The sequence below is a fragment of the Cynocephalus volans genome, chromosome 1 (assembly GCF_027409185.1).
Source record: "Cynocephalus volans isolate mCynVol1 chromosome 1, mCynVol1.pri, whole genome shotgun sequence".
Taxonomy (NCBI): Eukaryota; Metazoa; Chordata; class Mammalia; order Dermoptera; family Cynocephalidae; genus Cynocephalus; species Cynocephalus volans.
In genome coordinates this window covers 30,764,162-30,777,904 of record NC_084460.1, presented here as the reverse complement: position 1 = coordinate 30,777,904, position 13,743 = coordinate 30,764,162, and the positions used below count along the sequence as shown (strand labels likewise).

The window sequence follows — 13,743 nt, the reverse complement described above, 5'->3', positions numbered from 1 at the left end:
ATATGGTCCAGCTGCCAAAAATGAAGGGGGGGAGGGGCTATCATAAGAATCATTTGTATTTCTGTACACTTGCAACGAACAATCTAAAAATGGAATTAAGAAAACAATTTCATTTATAATAACATCAAAAAGAATAAAATACTTATAAATAAATGTTATAAAAGAAGTATAAAACTTAAAACTACAAAACATTGTTGAAAGAAATTAAAGACGGCCTAAATAAATGTAAAGATATTCTGTATTCATGGATTAGAATACTTAATTTTGTTAAGACGGCAATACCTGCCAATTGATCTATAGATTTAATGCAATCCCTATCAAAATCCCAATCACTTTTTTTTTTTGCAGAAATGCATTAGATGATCCCAAAATTCATATGGAATTGCAAGGAACCCAGAATAGCTGAAACAATCTTGAAAAGAACAGTGTTAGAGGACTCACACTAGCCAATTTCGAAAGTTACTACAAAGTTACAGTTACCAAAACAGTGTGTGTGATAGGCATAAGGATAAACATATCAATGAAATAGGATTGAAAGTCCAGAAATAAACCCATGTATCTATGGTCAATTGGTTTTCAACAAGGGTGCCAAGATCATTCAACAGAGAAAGAACATTCTCTTTAATGTATCCACATATAAAAAAATGAAGTTTGACTCTTACTTCACACCACATAAAAAAACTAACTCAAAAATGTATCAAAGACCTAAATAGAAGAGCTAAACCTATAAAACTCTTAGAAGGCAACTTAGGGGTAAATCCTCATGACCTTGGCAATGGTTTCTTAAATGTGGCACCAAAAGCAAAAGCAACAAAAGCAAAAATAGATGAATTGGACTTCATCAAAATTAAAAACTTTTGGGGCTAGCCAGTTAGTTCAATTGGTTACAGCACGGTACTAGTAACACCAAGGTCCAGGGTTCAATCCCTGTACCAGCCAGCCACTGTTTTAGTCCGTTTTGTGTTGCTATAACAGAAATATCTGAGACTGGGTAATTTGTAAAGGAAAGAGGTTTATTTCGCTTACAATTCTGGGACAGCAGCATCTGGCATGGGCCTCAACCTGCTTCTACTCATGGCAGAAAAGTGGCAGGCAGCTGCTGGGTACAAGCAGATCACATGGCGAGAGAGGAAGCAAGAGAGAGAAGCAAGAGAGGAGAGTGAGGAGGTGCCAAGGACTTTTAAACAATCAAGTCTCGTGTGAACTAACATAACGAGAACTCACTCATTAATTCCCCCTCCCCCAGGGAGAGCATTAATCCATTCATGAGGGATCCGCCCACATGACTCAATCAGTTTCCAACACTGCCACATTGGGGATCAAATTTCCACATGAGTTTTGGAGGGGGCAACACATCCAAACTCCATCAGCTACCAAAAGAAAAAAAAAATGAAAAACTTTTGTACGTTAAAGGACACTATCAAGAGAGTGAAACCACAGTCCAAAAATGAGAAAAATATTTGCAATCTTATATCTGATCTGGGTACTATATACAGTACCCAGAATATATGAAGAACACTTATGTTCAATAACATAAAGACATACAGCCCAATTAAAAAGTGGGCAAAGGACTTCAAAAGACATTTCTACAAAGAAGATAATACAAATACCCAATAAGTCTAAGATAGGATGTTGAATATTATAGGTCACTAGAGAAATGCAGGTCAAAAGTGCAATGAAATACCACTTCACACCAACTAGTTTGGCTACAATAATTTTTTAAAAAGAAATAAGTGTTGGCGAGGATGTAAGAAACTGGAACCCTCATACATTACTGGTGGGAATGTAAAATGATACAGCAGCTGTGGAAAACAGTTTGACATTTCTTTAATAAGATAAACATAAAATTACCATATGACCCACCAATTCCATTCCTAGATATATACCCCAAAGAATTTAAAATAGGTGTTCACACAAACTTGTACATGAATGTTCATAGCAAACTATTCACAATAGCCAAAAGGTGAAAACAACATAAAAGTCCATCAACAGGCAAATAGATAAGCAAAACGTGGTATATTCATACAATGAGATTTTTTTCCTCACCACTTTACAAACAAGGACATACAATGAGACGTTATTCAGTCATGAAAAGGAATAAAGTACTGATGCATGCTACAACATAGATGAACCTTGAAAACATTATGCTAGGTGAAAGAAGCCAGACAGAAAAGATCACATATTGTATGATTGCATTTATATGAAATATCCAGAATAGGCAAATCTATAGAGACAGAAAATGAATTAGTGGTTCCTTTGGGCTGAGGAATTTAGGGGCTTGGGGGAGGGTAATATCTAAAGAGCATGGGGTTTCTTTTTGAGATGATAAAATTGTTATAAAACTGACCATAGTGGTGGTTGCACATATATGTGAGTATATTAAAATCCACTGAACTGTACACTTTAAATGAGTGAATTGTATGGCATGTGAATTATATCTCAATGAAGCTCTTTAATAAAAGACATAGGATTTGGCAATATCAATTAAAGCTGAACACATGCAAACTCTATGACACAGCAATACTAGTCCTAGGTATACATCCAGCAGAAAATTATACACATGTTCATCCAAAGACATGTACAAGAATGTTCATAGTAGTACAATTAAAAATAGCCCTGGGACTGGCCAGTTAGCTCAGTTGGTTAACACACAGCCTTGTAACACCAGCTAGGTTCCCCATACTGGCCAGCCACCAAAAAAAAAAAAAAAAAAAAAAGTAAGAATAAATAAAATAATAATTAAAAAGAAAAAAGCCCTAAAGTGGAAACCTAAATGCTCATCAGCAGTAGAATGGATAAATTGTTTTATATTCAAATAATGAAATGCTACCCAGCAATGAAAATGAACAAACTACAACTACATGCAACAATATAGATAAATCTCAAGAACATAAAGTTGAGCAAAAGAAGGCAGACTCAAAATATTCTGTTTGATTCCATTTATATAAAGTTTTACTCCTGGAGAGCCTAACATATGGAGTTAGAAGTCAGAATACTGACTACACTCAGGGGGTGCAGGTAATGACTGGAAGGGGACACAAAGGGGTTTTTGTGGGGCTGGTAATGTTCTATTTATCGATTTGGGTGCTGTTTAGACATGTGTGTTCAGTCACATCCATCAGGCTTTACACTTACTGGTCTGATTTATGTAACTTTATGTCTTTATATTATTCTCTAACAAAAAATTTCAAAATTTCAGAAAAGTTTTGAAAACAGATTTTTTTTTTTTTTTTTTTTTTTTTATAAAGAACAGAGGTTTATTTGCTTATGATTCTGGGACAGCTGCGTCTGGCACGGGCCTCAGGCTGCTTCTGCTCATGGCAAAAAGCAGCAGGCAGCTGGTGGGTACAAGCAGATCACATGTCAAGAGGAAGCGAGAGGGAGCTGAAAACAGATTTTTAAGTCTTAAGAATATTTCTCACTTTTTTGGTCATTTCTTGGTACTCTTCAATCCTTTTTTCTTGAAGAGCAAGCAAGTGCTTGCCCATATTAAGCCTTTATGCAAAGTAGATGACCCCCTTCTCAAGGCAATTTATTTCTGTCGGAAAATTGAGAGTATTCAATAACAAGGCATTTTACTGCCATCTACTGGTAAATTATCACAGTACATTTATAACTTACAGTATGTGCCATGTGACTGGCATCCATTTGGAAGTGATATCCCACTGCAGGGTGAAACTCATCCAGCTAAATGTGGTAACTGTCATTTGGCACTATTGTGATGATCCCTGCAGACAGTAGAATGTTGAGGCTCTCTAGGTGGTTTTGTTCTTTTTTCCCCCAGTTTGTTGTTGTTCTTCTTAAAGACGTCATTCAAGTATTCACTATCAATCTTATCACAAAGCTTAAGCTCATTTGGACACACATTCCAAAGTAGAAGTTCAATAAATGCTAATCAAATTGTTCATATCAAAGGACAATTGATTTACTTTTTCTTTAGTCTGAATTCAGAAAAATCTTGGGAGTCTTAGAACTGTTTTTCTTACTCAAAACATTCTGTGAAATAGACTGATAACCTCTTCAGAAGCCTCTATTAATCTGTTGCTTGTTGAAGTTATCATATGCACTAGGCACTCTTCTCAACATTTATATATGTATTAATTCATTTAATCCTCTTGACAACCTTACGAGGTAGGTGCAGCTTACAGATGAGGCATCCGAAACACAAACAAGTTAAGTTATATTGCAAGTGATGATGATATTACAAAAACAGCTTCCTTGGGGAGCTTACAGTCTATTTGGGACACAGACACACACAAAAAAACAAAAAGCCATGTGAAGATTTAAAAACAAACAGAATAAAGGAGAAAATACTTTGGGCCCTGTTGTATCTCCTTTTGGTCCCAGTTTTCTCATCTGTATAACAAGGAGGTTAGATTTGCCCAAGATCACATAGCTAATAAACGGCAGAGCCAGAATCTGAATTTGAGTGTTTTGGCTTCAGAACTCAATCTCATAATTATTATGCTATACTATCTGCCTGTTCATGGCCTTTTTGTTCCTTTGCTGCCTTCCTGTAGGCAAATATTTACATTGCCTATGCTCCTGCTATTTTCACCAACAGGATATATAGATGCCCAACAGGACCCCTGTCTCCTCAGCTCACTGCATCCTTGCAGATACTAGGAAAACTCTTGACCCTTGGTTTGAGGACATGGATAAGAAGGTGAAAAAATAAGGATAGTGGCTTACGTTCTGAAATCATGTGTGTGTGAATGTGTGTGTGTATTAAAATATACTTAACTTTAAATTTGCCATTTTAACCATTTTTAAGTGTACAGTTAGTGGCATTAAGTACATTCACATTGTTATACAACCATCACCACCATCTATCTCCAGAACTTTTTCATCTTCCTCAACTGAAATTCTGTACCCATTAAACATTATCTCCCCTTTTCCCCCTCTGTCCAGCCCTTAGCAACCACTATTCTACTTTTCTATTTCCATTCTATTTTTTCTATTTCTAAAGACAGAAAAAATTCTGTCTTTATGAATTTGATTACCCTAGGAACCTCATATAAGAGGAATTCTTACAATATTTACCCTTTAGTGACCGGTTTATTCACTTACCGTAATGTCTTCAAGGTTCATCCACATTGTAGAATGTGTTGGAATTTCCTTCCTTTTTTAAGGCTGAATAATATTTCACTGTATGTATATACCACATTTTTTTCTTTTTTACTTTATCTGTGGTTGCTTCCCCCTTTTGGCTATTGTGAATAATGCTGCTATGAACATGGGTGCACAAATATCTAGAGTCCCTGCTTTCACTTCTTCTGGATAAATATCCTGAAGTAGAATTGCTGGCTTATATGATAATCCTATGTTTAACTTTTTGAGGAATTGCCAAACTGTTCTCCATGGTGGCTGCACCGTTTACATTCTCACCAGCAATGCATAAGGCTTCCAGTTTCTCCATATCCTTGTCAACACTTATTATTTTCTGCCTTTTTTTCTGATAATAGCTATCCTAATGTATGGGAAGTGATATTTTATTGTGGTTTTGATTTGCAATTTCCTAATTACTAGTGAGGCTGAGCATCTTTTCACGTGGTTATTGGCCATTTGTGTATTTTCTTTGGAGAAATGTCTATTCAAGTCCCTTGCCATTTTTTAAAAATTGGATTTTTGTTGTTATTGTTGAGTCTATGGAATCTTTCAGAGCTTTCTTACCTCTAGAAGCTTCTGTGGGGCTTGGAGATGTGGAGATGATGTCATCTCAGCCTCTGGGTTGGCCGTTGGCAGGATCCCGGTCTCAGCAGGATGAAATAACTAGAGTTTTTCATTCAGTCTTTCAGACTAATTAATTAATAAAGTAAGTCATTAATTGTATCATTATACAAATACTGTACTCACTCTTTGGCTAGTACATGCTGTATGTTTCTGTTTATATGAAGTTTAAGAACTGTTAAAGTTAATCTATAGTGCTAGAAGTCAAAATAGTGGTTACTTCTGAGGGAGCAGGTATTTATTGGTAGGGAACATATGGAAGGGGCTAAAAGGAAACTTTCCAGGTTGATAGATCTGTAACTCAATGTGGGTGGTGGTAACACAGGAACATAAGTAAAAATTTTATTAGTTATACACTTAGTGTCTTTGCATTTTATGGTATGTAAATTATACCTGTTTTTAAAAGCTAGAAGAAAAAGCTCCAAAAAATTCTTTTAAATCCTTTTGATGTTAATTTCATAGGCTCAAAGGTCTAAGGTGGCTGTAGTTCTCTTTGCTTCTCTCTGCCCTCTTGGGCCCAGGACCTAGCATGGTATCTAGGATTCACATACACAACAAATATTTATTGAGCAGCTACTCTCTGCCAGGTACTGTGCTATGTGCCGAGGAAACAGTGATAAACAAGATGGATATGATTTTCTTCCTATGGAGTCCACAGTCTAGTAGCAAAGACAGGTAATAAACAACCTAGTGCATTCTATTGAGGCCAAGTATATGGTGCAAAAATTTCCTGCCTGGGGAGTGGTCAGTGAAGATAACCCTGGGGTAGCCATGTTTGGACTGGGACCTAAAGTCTGGTAAGTTTTCTAAACTGGGAAAAGCATTTCAGGCAGAGCAATCAGCATGTGTAAGGGTCCTGAGAAGGTAGTGAGTACAATGTGCAAAAACTACAGTGCAACCCAAATGTGCAAAAACTACAGTGCAACCCAGATAGAGGAAAAGAGGGCCCTGAGATAAGTCTGGAGATGTGAGGCAATAGTAAGACATTTACTTGGCCTTTATCTTAAGAGCAATGTGGAGCCGTCAAATAGTTTTAAGTAGGGAAGTGGCATCATCAGATTTCTGATTTAGAAACATTACTCTGGCAGGAGGGTGGAGAATAGATTGGAGGGGACCAGGGTGGATGTGAAGAGGTGGTGGGTGGCTGCTGCATAAGTCCAAGCACACCGCGTGCTCAATAAATATATCTGGAATGAAAGGGTTCTTGACTCCCTTTCTTAGATGGGACCACTAGGATCAAGCCGTTCAATTAGTTTACAACCCAGATACTCATCTTCTATTTTCTGTGAAGGTCGTAAGAGACCCCTGACTCCCAATTTACAGATAAGGAAGCTGAGGCTCAGAGGCAAAGACAATCATGCACCTATCACGAATGAAAGGCAGATCAGAATCCAGGACTGTATAACAGACATCAAGTCCAATGCTGGGGAAGCCTCTCCACATGTGGGGAGAGGGCAAGGGTCACACTTACTTGTTCACTCAATAATTGTATTTATTGAGCACCCACTGAGCTTGCTAGGGTGGTGATGACAGGAAAAAAATATGAAGGGATTTATAGGCAAATAATAATAAAGACTGTTATCTTTATCACGATTAACGTTGTTATTAGACACTGTGTCAGGCACTGCGACAAGCGCTTTCCATGCCTTCCCTCATTTCTTCTTCGCAAGCACTATTATTTTCGCCATATTTCAGATGCGTAAACTGAGGCTTGGAGAGTTGACATGCCCAAGGATATTCAGCCAGACCTCTCCCATAGAGCTATGCAATGCTTCCGAAGTGGAAGTCACCGGCGAGATTTTACAGCGCAGGGAAGCGACAGACATCCACCTGATCCCGGCTGTAAACGCTCTTCACCCAAGCCAGCGGGCGCGCGCTCCACTTCGCGCTCCCGGCGACGTTTGGTCACGTGGGCAGGGCACCGCCCCTCGGGTCCGCCCCGCCCACTCCCGCGCTCCCTCCTTCTCTCCTTCCCTCCCCCTCCCTCCCCGGCCCGGTCCGGCCCATCCCCCTCCCCGCCGGCTCCCTGAGGCCCTGCCGGTTCGGGCTGCGGGCGGCCGGGCGTGGACGGCCGGACAGACGGGCACACGCCAGGACTGACCGACGGACGCACGGAGGGCGGCGGGTACGCACGGCCCGGGCCGGCGCTCCGAGGCCCGCCCGGGAGGGCCGGGGCCGCGCTCAGGTGAGGCGACGGCGACGCGGGCCCGTAAGGGGTGGGCCCGCCGGGCGTCCGCGGTCCCGGCCCCGCTGGCTTCGTGGGGAGGAGGCGCTGTCCGGGCCGGCGCGGGAAAATGGCGCCGGGCGACCGTGCAGCACGGCCCGAATGCGGGCCCGGCCCGGAGCCGCCCCGCCCGCCGCGCTCGTATCCCCGTCGCCATGTTGGAGAGCGGGCCCCGGGCCTGCGGGCGGGGACGCTGGAGGGAGCGGCGGCCCGGCCGGGTTTGGGGAGGGTGCGGGACGCGGGGTCCAGGACGCTGAGGAAGTGCCGGACTGGCCGGGGTCTGCATGGGGTGGTGCCCCAAGCCCCGGGAACTGGCAAGAGCTGGAGTGGGGTCGTGGCCGGGGTCGCGGAGAAGGGACACTGGGTCCGAACGGAACCGGGATCGGGTCTATGGACTGAAGGAATGGCAGGACATGGAGCTGGGTTAAGCCATGGGCCGTGTTCAGAACCTCAGGCAGGGTAGGACCTGGGGCTTGTAGGGGTGGCGTGGAGGCCGAGCTCAGCCTGTCAGGGCTGGAGCAGTTTTTTACGGGAAAAGGAGGTGATTGATTAGAATGGGGGCCCTTTAGACACAGACGCGGGTATGAGATTGGGGCAGTCCCCGGGGTCCTGGGCCTGAATTGCAAGTCCGTATAACTCCCAAGGTACTGAAGACTTATGTGCCCCCAGGATCCTCCACCCTTTATTGGGGGAGCAACAAGAAAAGAGAGGAGTTTGAGGAGAGAAAAGGGGGACGGAGGTTTGAGTGCAGGAGCTGGTCAGCAAAGGTACAGAGAGCGGAACTGGTTGGTAAGGGAGAGAACCTCCATCATCTTAGAGTGTTGTGTGTGTCTTTAATAGGAGGGACCAGGCTGTTTGGGGGCGGTGACCCAAGGTGTCTTCCCAGGAAGGGGACAGCCCACAGTATAAGAGCAGGGTCACCTGGGGAGGTCATCAGAAAGGCGTTATTGAAGACAGTAAGAATGGTGAAGAAGAGTGAATGTAAAAACTACAAGGGCCTTAGAGAACATGTAATGATTTCAGATCATGTCGTGACTTTAGCTGAGACATATAAAGGTAAAGTTGATTTTACAAGATCTTACAAATTAGTGGCAGAGGGGGTACTGAAAATGGTCTGCTGCCTCATTCAACACATTGACTTAAAAGAATTTGCTAGCTGGGAGAAAAGTATTAAGAAATCAAGCATGACAGCATATATCAGAGAGCTATTAATTTGTTTTATTTTTGTAACAAGTTTGTCAGTATAAAGGCTGAGGGGGAAACAAAAAAGTATAGGTAACCAGCTATTTTATATTTCCTAGCTCACCTCCATTTGGGCAAAGTGGTTATCTTCAACACCCTCTAACTTTCTAGAGCTTTGAGAGGTACTCCTTCTCTTGTAGGTGTTTACTGTACAGCAAAGAGACACAAAAAGCCTTTTAAAAACTGAACAATGGTGAGACACAGGTTATCCATCATTTTCAAACTTTAATTGAAGTTCAATTATGAAAAAGAAGAATTCAAAGTTCATGTGGGCTGTGGGAGAGTCTGAAGGAAGCAATGCAAATCACTCATGATATACAGTCATGGGTCTCTTAACAACAGGGATACTTTCTGAGATTTTGTCGTTGTCTTGTGCGAACTTCATGGAGTATACTTACACAAAGCTAGATGGTAGAGCCTACTACACACCTAGGCTATATGGTATAGCCTCTTGCTCTGAGGCTATAAACCTGTACAGCATGTTACTATACTGAATACTGTAGACAATTATAACACAATGGTAGGTATTTGTGTATATAAACATATCTTAAGCTTAGAAAAGGTACAGTAAAAATATTGTGTTATAATCTTATGGCACCACTGTCCTATATGCTGTCTGCTGTTCATGGAAAAGTCATTATGTGGTGTATGACTGTAATGGTCCAGGGTCTCATGTAATCAAAAAGGACTTTCAGCAAAAAGATTATGAGGCATTCATAAAATAAGATTTCAATGCCATATGTACATACAGCAACACAATTCCTTTGTTCTGGGTCTTTTAATGCAGGGAGGCCTGACCTTATCTGTGCCCTGGGCCCCTTTAGCATCTAGTGAAGCTTATGGACCCCTCTCAGAATAATATTTTTAATTGTACTTGTATAAAATAAAGTACATTGGATTACAAAGGAGGTTATATTGAAATAGTTATCAAAATATAGAAATCATGATATGCTAATATATGTGTGTGTGTATGTACCCATCTTTATCAGCACATTCAGAAATCAGATCTAGTGATGGGTCTAATAATTATAATTTCAGACATAATGAGCATAAATAATACTTCCATATATCTGCAGTAACTGTTGTATAGAATAAAGATATTTGTGATTACTGTTGTTACAGAGTCATAGATACTGCTATATTTTGTTACCTACATTCATATTTGAATAAAATAACAACTTTCAGTTAGAGGCTAGTAAAAATAGAGGTATTTAAGTGCAGATGTCTGAGGGCAGGGAAAGATGGATGTCCCAGCTCATGAAAAATAGAGGTATTTATTTCCCATTCAAGTTCACAGACCCCCCCTGAATTCTATTTATGGATTTCTGTCTTGTGAGCCCCCAGGTTAAGAAACCCTGCTCATACTACCAGGTGTGTCTTCCATTCAACAGACATTTATTGTGTGTCATGATGTTTGGTGCATGTCAAGCATTATGCTGTACTCTGAGGATTCAGAGGTCTCTAAGGCAGAGTCATTTCACTTTGGGTATTCAGTTCCCTGAAAGAAGTAGACAGGTAAACAATAGTTCAGGATTGTATGCCAAAGGAGAGTTAAAGGCTGTATGGACACAGAGGTGGGCATGTCTGTGCTCTAGGAATCAGGGAAGGTTTTGTGAAGGGGTGATGTTTGAGATGTGTCCTGAAAGATACAGGAGTTTGCCAGTGAGAGTTGGAGAGAAGAGCTTTTTAGGTAAAGACATGTTTTGGGGAAATGCAGTGTAATGTGGCTGGAGCATAGAGTGTGTGTGAAAGTGTTGTCAGAGATGAAACTGGGAAGATTGTTTGGAACCTGGCTATGAAGGACCTTACTAAAGAGGTTGGACTGAATCCTCGGCTGAGAGGGAGGCATTTAAGATTTTCTAGATACATGAGGTTTAATTTTTAGTATATAAATAGATGTTCTTTGGAAGGAGGGTAGACTGACAAGCAGAGAAGTAATGAGGGCCTGACCTAAGGTAGAAGCTGTAGGCACTGAGCGGCGTTAGAATTTTCAGGTGTTGATAATTAACATTGTGAGTGGGAAAAGGTCAGGGAGGTTGTTATGATTTCTAGTTTTGGATGATGGCCATCAAAGAGGTTTTAAAAAAGGAGAAAGGAAAATGACATGAGAATTGTCACAGATAATAAGGGAGAAGAGGTTTTTTTGATAGAGTAATAGACTTTTGGAAACCATTGCAAAGCTGTCAAGTGTGGTGTTGTTTTTGCTTAAGGAAATCAGGGGTAAGCATCAGCAGACATAAAAGGCAGAGAAAGACACAGAAAGTGTTCCTAGAGTGAAAATCACAACTATCTATATCAGGGCAAACTATGGCCCATAGGTCAAATCTGGCCCATCACCTGTTTTTGTAAATAAAGTTTCATTGGAATACAGCCACACTCGTTCGTTTACATATTGTCTGTGGCTGCTGCCATGCTACCAATGGCAGAGTTGAGTAATTGTGACAGAGAAGTTGTGTCAGCTCACAAAGCTGAAGATAACTTAATTACCCCGTACAAAAACATTGACCTGTGTCTGAATATTGGATATTCAACTTCTGATTTGCCAGACAGTTTCTATGCTATGGAGAATAATCATCTTGGCTCTGCCCTTCCAGCTGGATTCCCCCATGGCCTGTGTACCTGTAGCATGACATAGACCACTGAATATTTTATATTGGTCAGTGATGGCAAAGTCTATCGTTCTGGTGTTTGTTGTGTGGCAACTGTGGTAGTGCCATGTTTACACAGCTTAGACCATGCTGGGGCTTGTTTTGCCATTTTTTTCTGTTGGAGTGGTTTTATTAAAAAAAGATTCTTTATGTATTCTGATTATTAATCCTTTGTTATTTATGTGTATTACAGATGTCATTTCCCAATTTGTTTCTTATTTTAAAAATCTGTTTAAGATATCTCTGGTTAAAAAGTTTTGAATTTTAATGTAGTCAACTTTATCAATCTTTTTCTTCCCCCAAGATTTTGAAGTTATTCTTTTTTTTTTTTTTTTTTTTTAAAGATGACCAGTAAGGAGATCTCAACCCTTGGCTTGGTGTTGTCAGCACCATGCTCAGCTAGTGAGCCAACCGGCCATCCCTATATGGGATCCGAACCCGTGGCCTTGGTGTTATCAGCACCGCACTCTCCCGAGTGAGCCACGGGCCGGCCCTGAAGTTATTCTTTATATTATCTTCTCAATGTATTGCCATTAATGTTTGATCTCGAATCCATCTGGAATTGATTTTTATCTGTCGTGTGAGGTAGACTCCAGTTTCATTTTTCCCTATGTATAACCAGTGATCCCAGCACCATTTTTTATTGAATGTTTCTTAGTTTCAAATCATGAGCTTTTTTTGGTAATCTGTCTGGAGTTCTCATTCCAGCTCTGCTGCTTGCTAATTGTGTGATGTAGGAAAAATTACATAGCCTCTTTGTGCTTGAGTTTCCTCATCTTTAAAATAAGGATAGTGGTACTTATAGGGTTGTTGTGAGGATTAAGTTCACATAATATGTAGAATGGTGGTTGGCACCTAGAAAATGCTCAATAAATGTTATTTAGCACACTGTTCATTTCTGATTCTCCAGTGCCTGGAACAAGGTAGAGACTCACTATACTCAGCTAAATTGTTGAGTTAATTTAGTTTTCAGGTCAAATCAGAGTGGTTGAGAGCTAGGCTCATGTTGCAGGAATGTGTCCAAGGAGCTGCATTAGACTGCTGGGATAGAACTCCTCCCACACTATACCACTTCTTTTGCAGTGAACTTCTGTAGCCGAGGATGCAAATTGGATTTGACCTGCACATATTTTTGGTTTGGTTCATACAATATTTTTAGTGTCTTAAAAATTTACACAAACTTCTGAATTTCTGACTTATCTTGAAAAATTGAAAGATCTGTCAACACCAGTTCCATATTCTCTCATAGCAATAATCAGCTGAAACTTTTAGGTGGGATGTTTGATTACTAGTACTTGGTGGTCTACACTACTCTCTTGCTCTGCCCATTTACTTTTATGGCCCTATAGACATTGATCTTCTGATTCTTTACTGAGATTTTGAATATTGTCTCCCCTAAACCAAGAAATGACATATTGGGAAAGGGACAGAATGGCCAGAAATTGACACATGAGTTTGTAGGGAGGTAAATACTAAAATCTATTTCTAAGGCTGAGCCATACTTGATCATAATGAAAACAATGGTAATTGAAATTAAAAGATAAGGCAAATTCACTTCATCTCTGAATATTTAGGTATCTACTGTGTGCTGGGTAATATATTATATTAGAAATTACCACATTGGTGATAGAAAAGAAAACTAGCTGACTTTATAAAATACTGCAGAAGAGGTCTTTTTACTTGTGATGTGGAACTGTTGTCCAAGAGAGTGGTTGGATGAAAGAAGAAATATAGGAATTAATTAGTTACACATTTATTGAGCCCTATCATGTATATTGCAAACTGGCTAGAAGAACACTACTGAATTCCCAGGTGAATCTACACAGGGTTTGTGTGATGAGGAGTGTCTGTCATGTGTTATGGAGCTGGGATATTAGAGAGTGGTATCTGAAAAAGGTG

General features: G+C 40.4%; 1 protein-coding gene across 4 annotated transcripts in view; it reads left to right on the top strand.

Annotated features, from left to right (window-relative positions):
• The first annotated feature begins 7,730 nt into the window (after positions 1–7,730).
• NCOA6 (nuclear receptor coactivator 6) overlaps positions 7,731–13,743 on the top strand; it is a 101,661-nt gene continuing 95,648 nt past the window's right edge. For all 4 annotated transcript variants that reach the window (XM_063094925.1, XM_063094931.1, XM_063094938.1 and 1 more), the window contains exon 1: positions 7,731–7,915. The gene's annotated coding sequence lies outside the window, so the exon portion shown is untranslated. The remainder of the gene's footprint in view (positions 7,916–13,743) is intronic.